This window comes from Seriola aureovittata, chromosome 9 (assembly GCF_021018895.1).
Source record: "Seriola aureovittata isolate HTS-2021-v1 ecotype China chromosome 9, ASM2101889v1, whole genome shotgun sequence".
NCBI lineage: Eukaryota > Metazoa > Chordata > Actinopteri > Carangiformes > Carangidae > Seriola > Seriola aureovittata.
Window position 1 is genome coordinate 7,871,373 of NC_079372.1, and position 14,450 is coordinate 7,885,822.

Here is a 14,450-nt window from a genome sequence, read left to right on the forward strand (position 1 = left end):
AGGGAGATGAGAATGGAGGGCAAGAAGGAAAAAATGACGTAGTGGGGACGGGCGTGTGCACATGGAAGTTGCACAGGGCGCTGATGGAGTGCCATTGTTGCTGAAAGCAGCAGATACGTCCGACGTCCGTATAACGAACGAATGGCAGCATGAAACATTCATCTATCATTGCTCTGTCTCTGATTCCTGCTGTACTGCCACCATCTATTATTCATCAGCACAGAGGACAGGGAGCAACAGACATGATGAGTGTACTGCTGGAAAAAGAAGGGAGGCAATTGTGTCCAATAATGCTCTCATACAATACACACACATACAAAGTATATACAGTACATGTATGTGGACAGAAATTATATAATATGTGTCTCATATAAACACACTGGATGTGTATTCTTTGATTACTGCACTACAGTGATTAGTAGAACAAAGCATCAGTGAAAGGAGAACATTTAAGATTAATGTGGCCCATTAAAGATGAGTATAATTGAACTCAAGCCATTTAGTGAAGTCAGTCCTCTCCAAGACTTCTCACAAAAGAAATGAATTAAAGTCTGAGTGTATGTTTGGCGTGTGTGTTGTTGGTTGTGCACGTGTGACGCATGGCGGTTTCTCTGCCATTAAAATCAGCCCCTTCGTCATTTTGCTTCGTCACCCAACTCTTGCGGCAGGACTAATTAATTTCACACCAGTGATATTGAGGCAGACAGGGATAATGTGCCAAAGCTGACGTGCTCAGTGTGAGCATCCACTTCACAACATGGAACCAAAGACTGATTACTAATAATATTGACTAATTTTCCTGCGGATATGGTAACTTAAACCACGCTGGTCGCAGCAGTTTACTGCTGCGCGAGGCAATTACCCTCTGCCTTGATGGCTAGGAAACAATCTTAAAGTGTTAGAAAAGAATCATTTACTATAACTTAGAATAATCGGTGCATTATTCGCTGTGTGTGTGTGTGTGTGTGTGTGTGTGTGTGTGTGTGTGTGTGTTCCAGGTCAGGGGTGACAAGTTGGTAACTGTGGTAGGTGGTTGGTTAGATAGAGAAAGAGATGGAAGATAAAGGCTCTCAAACTCCACCCACCCAGTGCTGCCACCAACACTGCTGCAACCACATTACAAACTTTGAAGTACATGCAGCAATGGACCGGTTCCCTCGGGATCCTTCCCTTTCTCTCTTTCCCTTTTGAGTTCCACAAATGTCCCCGTCCAGTCTCCTGTGTTCAATCCTCCTCTGTCTGTTTTCTGCCTGTTCATTCAGTCTGATTTCAGAGCCCATTGACTTACCCTCACCACCTCCCTCACTCTGCAATTACTCGTCTTTTCAAAAGGCTCCTGTGTTATTTACCAAAAATGTAATGGGGGTCGAAGGCCTCTCGGACAGTGAAAGGGGTGTAAGAAAAGACGAGGAGGAGAAAGATGACAGGGCTGGACGAGGCTGTATAATGACCTGGAGACAGGCTGTGTAATTAGACTGTCTGTCTCTTACCTCAACTGGTGCTCCAGGTAGCTCGTGGGGGGTCACAAGAGCAGTGCTTTTGATTGGTACAGGGTTGTCATGGCAGAGTCATTTGGAAGGGGGCAGCGCTGGCAGAGGAGTGGCTGCCGGCAACCCGCTGACAGAATCTTCCAGATTGACGAGGGCTGACTTTGACCCCCCCCCCCCCCCCCTTTTCTACAAGCCCTTGTCCCGGTGAAACGGGTGGGAGGTGGGAAGAGCTATTTTTGGTATCAGGGTTGTTGTCGGTGTTGAGAAGACACAATAAGTGAGATGATAAGTGGACAAGAAACCAGTGTGGCGGCAGTGGGGTGGGGAGGCTGTGCTTGAAGCACAGCAGTGACGAATTTGGGAGACCACCACAAACTGGAAATGTTTTTGGATTTGTCATATCCTGTATTTAAAGACATCTCCCAACTCACATTTTTCAGCGATTCAACCATTGAACAGAAATGTGTAGTGTTGTGGTTTAACGAACTGTGTAGCGGGCTCTCAACAGGCATGTGCATTTGATTCAGTGAATTACTCATAAGCCTTGTTGCTACTTATTACTCATAACTAGCAGACAGCTATATATATGGGACGTTAGAGTATTATGGCTCGGTTTCTCTCCCTTCCCCTCTCTCAGCTTCATGATTCTTGGACATAAAAGATGCAGAGTGTTGTAGGTGGGAGAGTTGTGTAAGTGAAGAGGCGCAGAAAGAGATGGTAGGTCAAGTAGCTGCGATTATGTAAAAAGAGTCATAGAGGGTTGGAAACACATGCTGCTGTACCTTTTGGAGAGATTAGATTACGGGGAATCACACTGTGTGAGTGGGATACTCATGATACGCTGATTGAGTTACTCAGACATGTTATTTGTATTACCCTCTCTTCATCAAAAATATTTTAACTCTTGTCACCTTCACAGTCTTCAACTTCATTTTTCTTTCCCTTTAAACTTCTTCCCACTCTGTATGATTCCCATCTCTCCTCTTTTCATGTACACCCTCATATATTTTTTTTTTCTTCCCCCCACAGCTCCCGTCTCCTTCAAGAGCTGCATCATTTAGTTTCTCTTTTAGGTGAGTTCATGTGAATAAGATGGGATGGCTGAGCCCTGAGGTGGAGGCTGTCTGAACAGCAGCACTGACAGCAGTTCACCCCTCAGGGGCCTGAAGATGGACACACAGACAAGCTGTCTAACTCACATACAGACACACACTGCAGTTCATCACCCTCAGTTCATCATTTCATTTTACATCTGACATCTAGATTCATTACCCAAGGTTCACTCTTTCTTCTTTCATTTTTAACACTTTTTTTATGAGTCCATGTCTTTTTTCTTAAACACCCACGTACCCTTCGGACGCACTCCCTGCCTCTAGAGACTATGACTGTCATTTCTCAAAAAAAAAGAAAAAGAAAATCATGTTCGAACAGATTCAAACTAGCATGTACTAAATTTCATTATTTTCTTGAACACTGAGACTCTGGTCACACCAGATTTGACTCCCAGTACATTTTTTTGACGTAGGGGCTGAAATGTATTCTCTGCAGGCAATGAATTGCCCCAATCTTGTTTGTGCACACTTCCAAGATTGAATGAAGGGCATTAAAGCAGCTTTCTGTAAGTTTTGCCATTGCTACATTGCCAGCGTTAGCATTAACAGCTGTTTAGTCTAGCGGAAACTTTGCAAGTTCAGCATCAAACTTCATTCCTTTACTCGCCAAGAGCTGTCTCCAGTTATGTAAAGCGACGCCAATGTTGACTCTCGCCTTTGTCACGTCTTTTCTTCTACTGAAGAGAGCACGCTAACCAGCTAGCCCCAGCCCGTCTCGTCACTTTCTGATAAGGACTCACTGTCGCCTCCGATGTGCCCTGAGGAATGTAGCACTTGCTCATAACGTCTTGTCTTGTCTTGTAAATGCAACGATGGCAGAATCTCTTGTCATTGGACAATCGCCACCATTCGCTCCCGGCAAGAAATCCCGTTCAGTGGCAGAGAAAATTTACAAATAGCTCCTTTTAATAGATTGCAATGACAACTAAGTGTTTGATAAAATGCTGTATAATTTTCCACTGATGAAATGTTGGTTTTAACCTGCTAAAATGGATGGTAAACGGATGGTACTTGTATAGCAATTTTCTACCTTGATGGGAAATTTTAGTCGCCCATTCACACGTCAATGGCTGCAGAGCTGCCATGCCAGGTGCCGGCCCGGCCACTGGAAGCAACTTGGGCTTCAATTGATTGCTCAAAGATACTCAGACATGGGCAGGAGGATCGAACCGCCAACCCTGCGGTCAGTGGAAGACACGCTCTGCCTCCCTAGCTTGCACAGTTTATGCTTTTTCTCCCACCCCACCATCTTCTTTTCTTTAGCACGCTGTGAAAATTAGGTAAACGCCCTTCACAGTCTGTACAGAGGCAGACAATGCCCTTTAGGTGACCACGCGGGAGCACAAGGCTCATATGCAGAGCGCTTATATGCAGGGAATTTGAATTACATTTTATTTAATTTGATAAGGAAGATGCAATTTAACATTCTTCCAATTGGGAGCATGAAACTGATGTGCTGCACAGAGAGCTTATAGCTATTGCTAATTTTCAACTCTTGTCTCTAGTTGGACTTTTACAAACACAGTTGAATTAAAATATACAGCTCTCAGAGAATTTTTAATTTGAATAGAGGACTCTTTACAGATCAAATCTTTTTTCAATTATAGTACCATATACCTACTGTACTAAGTATTGGTATATAGTACACATAAAATGGTTTATCTTGCTGTGAGTCTGTTGTTATTTCTTTCAGTCAGTGTAGCTGTGTAAATTTATACACGTATATGACGAAAAGAAAGGATCACTATCAGATCTTCCTTGATGTTTGCCCACACTAAGAATGTACATTACGTCCTCGGTACACGTGTGGAAGAGTGGTACTGGTACATAACGTAACTGACTATTTCCACATCTCTTTATTCATCGCTTTCCTGTGGCGCTCTGCCCTGCTGAGAGCACGGATATGGAGTGTAAAGGAAATAGAATCACCACACTCTAAAATCTGCGCTTTTATTTTCCTCCCACATCAATGAACAGCAGACATCTGATCTGAGAGGGGAATTAGCCTGTATAGCGGAAGTGGGCTCTATATTCACAGTAGATGACTGTGTGTATGTGTGTGTGTTCGTGTTTGTGTTGCTTTTGTGTACATGTGGGCATGAATCTTAGTCAGACTCTGAGTGGGAAGTTGCAGGTGTTTGTGTGTGCGTGTGTGTGTGGATAGGGGGCGGTAGGAGGAGAGTATAAACCATCAGCTTACATGCTTGTGGCAAACCAACCTTATTCATGACTTTGATCCAGTGCTGCCTTAAAAGAGCCCCCCCCCCCCCCCCCCCCCCAATATAGAAGGAGGGAACTCAACAGAAGTGAGTGAATGGAGGAGGGGAGGAAAAAGACAAATGTAACAACTGGGGAAAAAAAAAACAAATGGAGAACTATGGAAAGAAGGAAGATCTAGGAGTAGGGCGAGAAGAAGGGGGAAGCAATCAGGTGGCTGGGATTGATCAGTAAAGACACAAGTGTTGATGGATAACTGTTTGATTGATTGTGAATTCTACAGTCTGCCTCAGAAGGATAAGGGGAATGGACAAATGGGGGGAGGAGAGTTAAAGGTGTGGGGATGTGATGAAAGAAGGGATCAACTGTGATTTCCCAGAAGGGATAGAGATGGATGAATGAAGAGATGATTGTGGATGGAGTGGGCAGAAGAGGGAAAATGAGAAGACTTAATTAAATGCTTTTTGGCTGAAAGTATTATAGGTGGTTGCCTGAGGAGTAGTTAGTATAGTGATTGCATCAAAGAGTTCTCCTTCAGCACCTCATGACATGTTTGTTTTTAGGAGTATGTATTGGTTTTTTCAGAGAATATGTATTATTAGGAAGAAATGAACTAAATTTAAATAAGTAATCTTAATTATTTTCATTTTTTGAAATTCAAAAAAATGCACGTCTGCACTTTCTTGTGGAGAGTTTGACAAGATTCGTTCAAAATCCAAGGGGTAAAAATGACAAGATGTAGTTTTACAGTGTGTCACATACCAGACTGTTTCAAACAGTACCTTTTTAAATTGCTTGTTTTGTCCGACCAACAGCCCAAAACCCAAAGGTATTAGATTTACAATTATATATAACAGAGAAAAACAGCAAATTCTCACATATAAGAAGCTGGAATCAGCAAATGTTTGGTATTTTTCCTTGAAAAATGACTTTGATTGATTAGTAATGGCTTTTCAAAATTCTTCTTGAATCAATTAAATCGACTAGACATTTTTGTCTACTGATTCAAACAGTAGGAGCAGAAACAAGATACATGGATGAAAAATTAAACAGAATGAATGGGAGTTAGATGGTCACTGACACAACAGTCAAATATACAGAATCAATTAATTCACTAAGGATGCAGTGAAAAACAAAGAAGCCTTAAGCCTGATGCCTCACATGGGTATCTATGAATCACTCTGTGTCCCCTCCCTCTCTGCCCTCGTGTCTTCAGATGACTGAATTGCACGCCTTTGGGTCGAGAGTACCTAACTTAGCTAGCAGCTGGGGCCTGTGATGATAGAACCGAGCAGGCCCCAGGAGCATGCTCGCTGAGGACTTGCTAACCTTGGGGCGATACTAGAAAATAGCCTCATTCATCTGCCAGCAACCTCCAGCTAATCCAGACCTGCTGTGAATCATTAATGACAACTCATCTGGTTTGCGTGCCGTCGACGGGGCTCAGAATGTGATTTTAACTCATTTTTTAAGGCGCCGTCAGGCAGATGTCGAGAACACCACACACATGGCCTTGTGTGAAGGTTGCCTCATCTGCACTTCAGCTTTACTAGGGGGGAGTGTTATAAAATTTACTTTGTTTTTTTATTCCTTTTGTATTGGTATGCTACATGGCCATAACGTCATTATACTGACACTAGACATATGAGATATTTAAGCTCATGAGGTTGTAATTCACTGAGGTGCTCAAAGTCATGTATATCCAGCAGGTTAGTGCACATTCGGAAGTAAAGGACCTTTATAGCATTAGATGTTGAGAAACAAGTGCTGAGGAGACATAGTGGATGTAGATGTGAGAGAGGAGTGTAAGGAGGGAGGGAGGGAGGGAGAGACGAGTGATGTGGATGGATGCTTTTCGAGTCCAGCCTTCCATCCTGTTCCCAGTGGAAACCTGTGAGGAGGTGTCCAAGGCTGCTTGATCTTAGATTAGATGACTGTGCTCTCGCTGTGGGCTCTCTGGCAAAGCACAGCTCTACACATGCTTGAAAACCCACGCAACACACACACACACACACACACTCACACACATACATGCAGCATTACCTTACTTTCATTAAGATATGCCCAAAATACAAATGGACTGTTGTCAAATTAATAATATTTCTTGTTTTAGCCACAGTTTGGCATCTTTATGTCACATGTTCTTTGGAACAGTTACAGTGCGGAGGGATTTAACACATCATTTTAGTAGCTCATCTCATTATCTCTACACCAGGTTATTTTTGATATCAGAAATTCTTTCAGCCGCTAAGGCACAGCAAATTCTCTGTCATGTGCGCTGTGCGTCAGTTGCAGTGGACTCTTTTGGTCTATTAGACTAATATTCAAGCAGTAGGTTCAATGATCACTTGAGTTGTCGTAGCCCTGTACTCGGAGACCTGTTTGTGTGGTTTTGGCAAGCTTTGCAATGACAGATGGACAGCAGACCTGATATTGTCCTGGGAGGCCTGAACCGCTGACTCTTAGCGGTGGGGTTCAGGAGAGGGGAGGATTGGATCACCCCAGGAGGGAGTCGGAGCAAAACAGGCAAGGCTAGTCTCACGCTAAGACACATAATGAACCAGGTGGAGGTGCCTGTTTCTCAGGTCGGAAGGTGCAGGTGGGGTATGCAAGGATTGGGGGAGGGGTTGAAAAAGGGAGAGAAGGTTGGACAGGGGTGATGGAAAGTAAAAATGAAAATTAACACAATTTCAGCATGATGCCATCAACATGGATGGCAGGGTAGAAGAGGGTGGCACACACACACAGTGTTGCAGCATCATTTGGCTGTCACAGCTCCAGTATCATCATGTTACCTGACTGTTATTCCGTAACTGTTATTTCTACTGTGTGTGTGTTTATGTTTCCTTTTGTGGCTGTGTCCTTTTGTATGTAGGCATCGGTGTGGATATGTGGAAAGCTTTGACTCAGTGACGTTTTTAACAAGTATGTTTGAAAAAGTGGGGAAAAAATTGCATGATGTATGACAGGAAAACGCAGTCTACATTTTCATTAGAAAAAAAAAAAACAAAGAGAATACAACAAATAATGTCCAACATAAATACACGCAAAAGAAAATATAAACCCTCCCTCCCTCCCTCCTTTCTGCTCAGTATATTGTATCTGACGATAATGGTTGTGATAGAAAATAAGAACAAAAGTAATGACAAGAAATGTCCACTATGGGTTGTTTTTCAGGTAACAGACGAGATGCAGCCAGATCTTGTTAAATTGCAAGTCTCTGCTCCTCAGAGCAAACTTTACTCCAGAATCAAGTTTTAGGCCGTAATCAGACCATAGTAAGAAGTTGCCTTGTTTTCTTCTTACACTTCCTGTAACAATTTCAAATTAAAAGTCATCTACCGTTTCAGGAGACAGAAATCCTTGATTTCTTAACAGATCTTTTACTGATGTGCTGACGTGCTGCAGTAACCGTTATAGTCTTATTTCCATTTGCTGGAGTTTCTGATTCTGTGTTTTATGGAACAGTCTATAGTGCAATAAAATGAAATGAAATGGACTTTCCCTGTCAGTGCTCGCACTCTTGGCTGTGACAATAGCTATTTGTTTTCATGTTGACAGCACGTTGTGCTGTTGAATTTTGAGATTATTTTCTGTTAAATATTGAAGTTTGTAAATAAGTGTTTGGCAAGCCTGGCTTAGTGGCGCTATCCATGGCATTGAAAGAGGGATTTAATTCTGGCATGTTAAATTAGCATTTAACCTTTTGTTTTGTTGTGTATGATGACATCCCCCATGTGTCTGCATGAGGAAAGGGCAAGGCACATGGCAGGACCAGGAAAGAAATCCTTCCTTGGATTTATGATTGATATGATTTTTCTCAAATCGCAGCTTGCGCACATCCATACACAGTCCAGCCATATACTAGGTTTATACGTGGTCTTGTCTTTCATTTAAAAATTCTGAGTACATAAGTTAGCCTGACATCACTTCAGATCCCTGTTGTTTACCGTTTACTTATTTACAGCCTAAAGGAAAAATGGAGAGGTTGTGTAAGTCGAGACCTTTTCATTCTTCGCACAATGCTTCACAATGCCTCTTTTCATCTTCAATAACTGTTTACTTATGTTCCCTGTCAAACCTGATGTTAAATCCTCCAGATCTTTGTCTGATGGAAATATGAAACTGTTTGGATTCCAAGGGAGCCATAAAAGATGGGAAGAGAGAGAGAAAGAGCAACAGAGTGAGAGAGGATGAGGGAGGGAGTGAGAGGGAAGCAGTGCAAAGCGCACACTGTCAAAGACTAATGTTGGGCCCAGTGATGTGGGGTAATCTGTCAGTGCTAACAGATTGTGTGATAGGGTAAATAGAACTTGTTGTGGTGCCTGGCTGGCCGTCTGCATCTTTTATTTCTCTCTTCTCTCTCTTTGGTATTCATACCCTGTGGAATAATGAATATGACAAATTATCCAGAGTGTGTTGCCCATGGTTGTGGCTTGCAATGTAGTGGCCGGACAGAACCTTCTCTCTCGCTTACTTTCTCTCACACACACACACACACACACACACACACACACACACACACACACACACACACACACACATAAACCCAACAAATTAACCCTGCAGCCAGTTCGCTTCCAGAGAGAGCTTTTGACACATCTGGGATTTTTTTTATCTTTTTCATTTCTCCAATTGGTATTCAGGGCCTTTGAGTATGCGTGCGTGTGTGTGTGTGTGTGTGTGTGTGTGTGTGTGTGTGTGTGTGTGTGTGTGTGTGTGTGTGTGTGTGTGTGTGTGTGTGTGTGTGTGTGTGTGTGTGTGTGTGTGTGTGTGTGTGTACCCATGCACTCTTTAATTGCCTCTACTTTCGGATTTAGACATTAAAGCCCTCTGCCTCCCATTTTGCGTGTCATCAGTCGGAAATGTTTTGTTAAGGTGAGGAAAACGAATGAACATTAAATTCATTTATTTGGCTCTGTGTGTCCTCGTCCCCGCACTGCTGAAAGTGTCAGTAAAGGAACAAGATATGTGATGTGCAACGGTCATTCTCACATTTTGAGAAGAACACTTTTCCATTCGGAATAGGATGTCATCATTTGGCTTTCAGACTCTTGTACTATGCTGCAATTTGTATCGGGTCATTTTATGATGGAGAATGTCTCATCCTTTCTTTCATTATGTTGTTCACAAAGTGTTTCAGTCCTGTTGTGAGAAGTCATTACTGTCAGAGATAGAATTGAAATAGTGGTGAAGTAAAATGCTTTGGTTGCAGATAAGGTGATATTGCATGAATTACTATTTTCATAACTCAGTGTTTTGTTGAATGAAAGGTGCATTCTGCCTCCTTGAAATATATGTTTTCATCAACTGAAAACACAATTTTCATATCTTAAAATAGCATATGTTCTATGGGGTAATAACTTGCTTTCACTTTCCTGTCTGCTGATGCCATTAACTGGTTTTTCTCTTTCCTAAATCAAAGTCATTTGTGCGTTATAAAATTCAAAGAAACATTTTCCTGGGAGGTGTTGTGCTGCACTCAAGCATCCCATTTGTCTAATCTTTTCTTGTTTTCTCAACTTTTACACAAACACAAACCTTTTTAATGTTTAATGATATTTGGAAGGAAATCGTAGATTCAAAATTGCAAAAGGCATCAGTGGAAGGATCCAGTTAAAATGGACTTTTCTGGAAATGGAAGGTATTATTTATAGACTTTAGTGGGCTTTAGTGAAAGTGAGTCACGTAACAGTTGGTACCAGAGGATGGCACACAAGACAAGGGATTACCCGTTTAGGAATGTCTCGCTGGTAAGTTTTCTCTTGTGGGGGAAAATTCAGCACACCTCAGCCGCCCTCTTCCTCTTCAACTGTAGAGGACCCCTGCCTGGGATTAATTGATGAATCATCCATTACGTAAGAGCTGGTGCTTTGCTTCCACGACTGCTGGAGCTCTTGTTTTTTGTCTGCCTTCACTTTGTATGAAGGTACACAGAGATGTTGCACACAATAAGGTTTGAAGGCAGTAGTTTGCATTTTGATTCCTCGTGTCTTTCACTCCGACTCTGATCCTCCCCATCACCGATCGTGCTCTTCTTTCAGACCCCATGAATTTACTGCATCTCATCAGGGCATATATACTTTTTTTAACTGCCTCTAACACTCAGGTGATATCTGCACTGTTTCACCTGAATCACCTGACCACATAATTCCCCTCCCCGTGAACTTGTGTTACAATATTACAATACAGCCCAAGCCCCCCAACAAACACACACACAACACACACACACAACACACACACACACACACACACACAACTACCACAAAAGCAGTTACGAGTGACAGAAATCCACCGAGCGCGAGGCTCCTTGTCAGAGTTGTCGGAAGCGGCCGTCTCATAGTTTTCTTTACCCAGTCATCAGCTGTCTGTGGTTGGACTTGTCAGTGTATCTCCAGAGTCACTTAGAAGTTTTTAGGCATCAAAATTCACAAGTTCATATTTAAAAAGAAGGCACTTTAATGTCTCAATCTCTGTCTGGCATATCAAATCCTCACTGGCAAACCATTCGTGTTTTAAGCCAATGAAAGCTCTGATGAACCATGCTGCTTGGAGTGTCTCCACTGTCTGTGCCTCTCTCTTCTCTCTCTCTCTCTCTCTCTCTCTCTCTCTCTCTCTCTCTCTCTCTCTCTCTCTCACCCTCTGACTTTTCTCTCTTTTACATGCACTCACACTCTAATTCTGTGGACTTACTACTGTACTATAAACAGGCAGTCACACACACCATCCCACACTCTCACTTCCCCCTTCACACCTTTTCTCATTATGATATAAAAGGCCTGTGCTCATTACACAATTTGATTCCATCTTGTGTTATCCAAGTCTGTTGTACAGTTGTCTCTGTTTATTTCATAGCTGAAATGATCCACACAAAAATAACTGGTTACTATTTTGACAGTTGATTTATTTTTTCAGTCATTTTTGACATTTCATATACTAAACTCATAAAATTAGTAATTGATTAATGAAATTATTGTTATTTGCAGAATTGATTTTACTGTGTGTATCTCATCCTTTTGTATCTGCAAATACAACATGTGTGTTTGTCAATTCATAACAAGCTAAAGTAAATCTAAATGCTCTGCTTCATCATCTCTGTTATAATTCTGCTCCAGCGGAGTTGCTAAACTACATTTTCACACTTTTCAGAAATATTTGCTTATGACAATACCCCACAGGTCAAATAACAGAATCATAATTGTAAATAAAAAAAAAAAAAAACAGCATGAATATTGTTTATTGCCCAAGTAGAGCGAAAGATAAATCACGCTTGATGAGGGTGCATGACTGTGAGTCGGTTGAAGTATTTTTGTTGAGCTGATTTATTTACGACCTCGGAGCAGATTGCCTGTTTAATTGTGATTCAGCAGAAGTCACAGCTCAGCACTTTTAACCGGGGAACGGTCCTGCTCGGGTGGAAGTGTGTCATGTGGGGAGAGCGCTCAGAGGTTCGGGAACAGGCATCTCCCCGTCATCCCACGGCAATTCATCACTGTGTCTCTGCCTCTAATGTGAGCATAGTTAAACAGGAGGTCCTGATGGCGTCTGCATTTTTAATATTCGAGGCAATCAATAAAAAAGGCTGCTTTACTTAATAGCTTTGGCCCTCGAGGCTGTTTGGCCCTGTTTAGGTTTCTTTCCGCTTTCCTGTGTAAACATAAATTAGCTGTAATTGAACAAACAGTCACATTTGCACGGCTGAATGCGTGCTACTGTGTGCTGTATGCCAGCCAACCCTGACTCAGTGATCGCCACACTTTCCTCCCTCACTCCTAATCTCACTGTCACTCCCTCTCTCACTGCCATCATGTCATATTTCTGCCTCACTCATCTGCGCCTCTCTTTCATTGGAATTAATTAGGCATTTTAGTTAATTACCTGCCTGCTTTAGCATAATGGCAGCACCCTCATACAGTTGTTTTATGGAAGCCAAGACAGCCATCATTAACCTCCAGTCTCTTTACTGCGTTCACTCTGTCTCTCTCTAACTAATTCTCTCTGTAGCGCTTCTCCACCTTCAGCGTGTTGTTCTCCTGCTAGTTTTTGTTTTACTTTGTAAATATTTAATCTTTTTTCTTCCGTGTTTTGTGTTGGAAGGGCAGCATCCCATTTGACATAGCTGGAGCAAAACCGCAGCCTCACCATTACGATGTGTTTCTCCTCCTTTACCAGCCTCAGTCCTTTTTAAAAATGAGTGTTTTTTCTTCTTTGTGTTGACACTCTGGATTCTTGCTTTGAATTGGTGAGGGCTCTCATTTACTCAACAGGCTTATATTTACTCTTTATGAAGCAAATCCTTCCACTTTATAAGACTGGATCTCTCCAGTATGCCTTATTAAAACGGCCTGAAACAAACCCAACCTCATTTTTTATTCTTCTAAAATAATTCTTGTGACTCCTTGTTATACTGTGCGCCTGTTCATCTCTGCCTGCATCGCACTGTATATGTCTCTCTAAGTGCCCACCCTTGTCAGCATTGCACAGGGTCGGCCGTACCCAGGTGTGTGTATGTGTAATTATCAGTGCAGAGAGCTTGTCTCCATTCATTTTTAATGAGCAATGAGGCTGCATTGCCTCCATTAATAGAGAATTAGACCGTCCATCAGCCGCCACGGAGCATAAAAGCCTTGTTCGCTGCATCCAGGGTGTAGACTGTACTGCAAAAGGTGGTTAATGATGCGGCGTGGCTCCCTGTCTGCGCTGACAATAACTCAGAGAGCTGGAGATGGACAGAACTGAGAGAGGAGGGAGAGGAGAATAGAGGGAAAGAAGGAAGGAGCAGAGATGGGAGGGAAGACACAAGGGAGCCCTTCAACACTCACAACATTGTCAGTGTGAGGCAATGAGGCTTAACTACAAGTGCTGGGGTTTCAGTGGGATTCATTAGCATGAGACTTTAGTGTAGAACCTTATGATGTTATAGTAACACATCTGTGTATGCATCTGTGTGTGTGTGTGTGGTGTGTGTGTGTGTGTGTATATGTTCAAGGAAAACCTTTTTTTTTTGGAAAGCTGGTTGTTAATTTCATTGATTTGGCCGTTACTTCTATTGGGTATGATAACATTTTACTCACCGATTTAACGGCTGAGATCTGGGGATGTACTGATATTGCTAAACCACTTTCCCGGAGGTGAACACACCTGTAATGTTCGCAATCATCACTCGTTCCAAAACAAAGTCAAAAGCTGAAGTAGGTTTGTTTTTTCTTCATCAGTTAATAATCAACATATGCTTTTGTTTCTCTCTCAAAAATGGATGGTAGAACTGGGCTTTGTTTACAACCTGTCTGAGTGTATGACTCACCCTCTTGAGTTCCTGGACCCTCTGTTCTTGCAGTGTCAATAGAGCCGGATTAATTAGTTAATTAATTGATCAGCAAAGAAATTAACTGGCAATTATTTTGATAACCGACTTTTACACAATAAAAACAATAAATTTGATGACATCACTCTGAGAGATTGTGATGGGAATTTTTCCACTGTTTTCTGATGTATGATAGGCCAAGCTAATCATTGACTAATCGAGATAATAATCGGCAGGCTAAGTGATGATGAAAATAATCATTAGTTGCAGCCATGAATGTTACAGCATCCCCATTTGTCACTAATGATGTTGGAGAAGGAAATGCTC

At 42.2% G+C, this 14,450-nt stretch overlaps 1 protein-coding gene across 4 annotated transcripts in view; it reads left to right on the plus strand.

Moving 5' to 3' along the window:
- The window catches only part of kcnd3 (potassium voltage-gated channel, Shal-related subfamily, member 3), a 98,031-nt gene that overhangs the window by 23,562 nt on the left and 60,019 nt on the right, over window positions 1-14,450 (plus strand). The window lies entirely within an intron of this gene.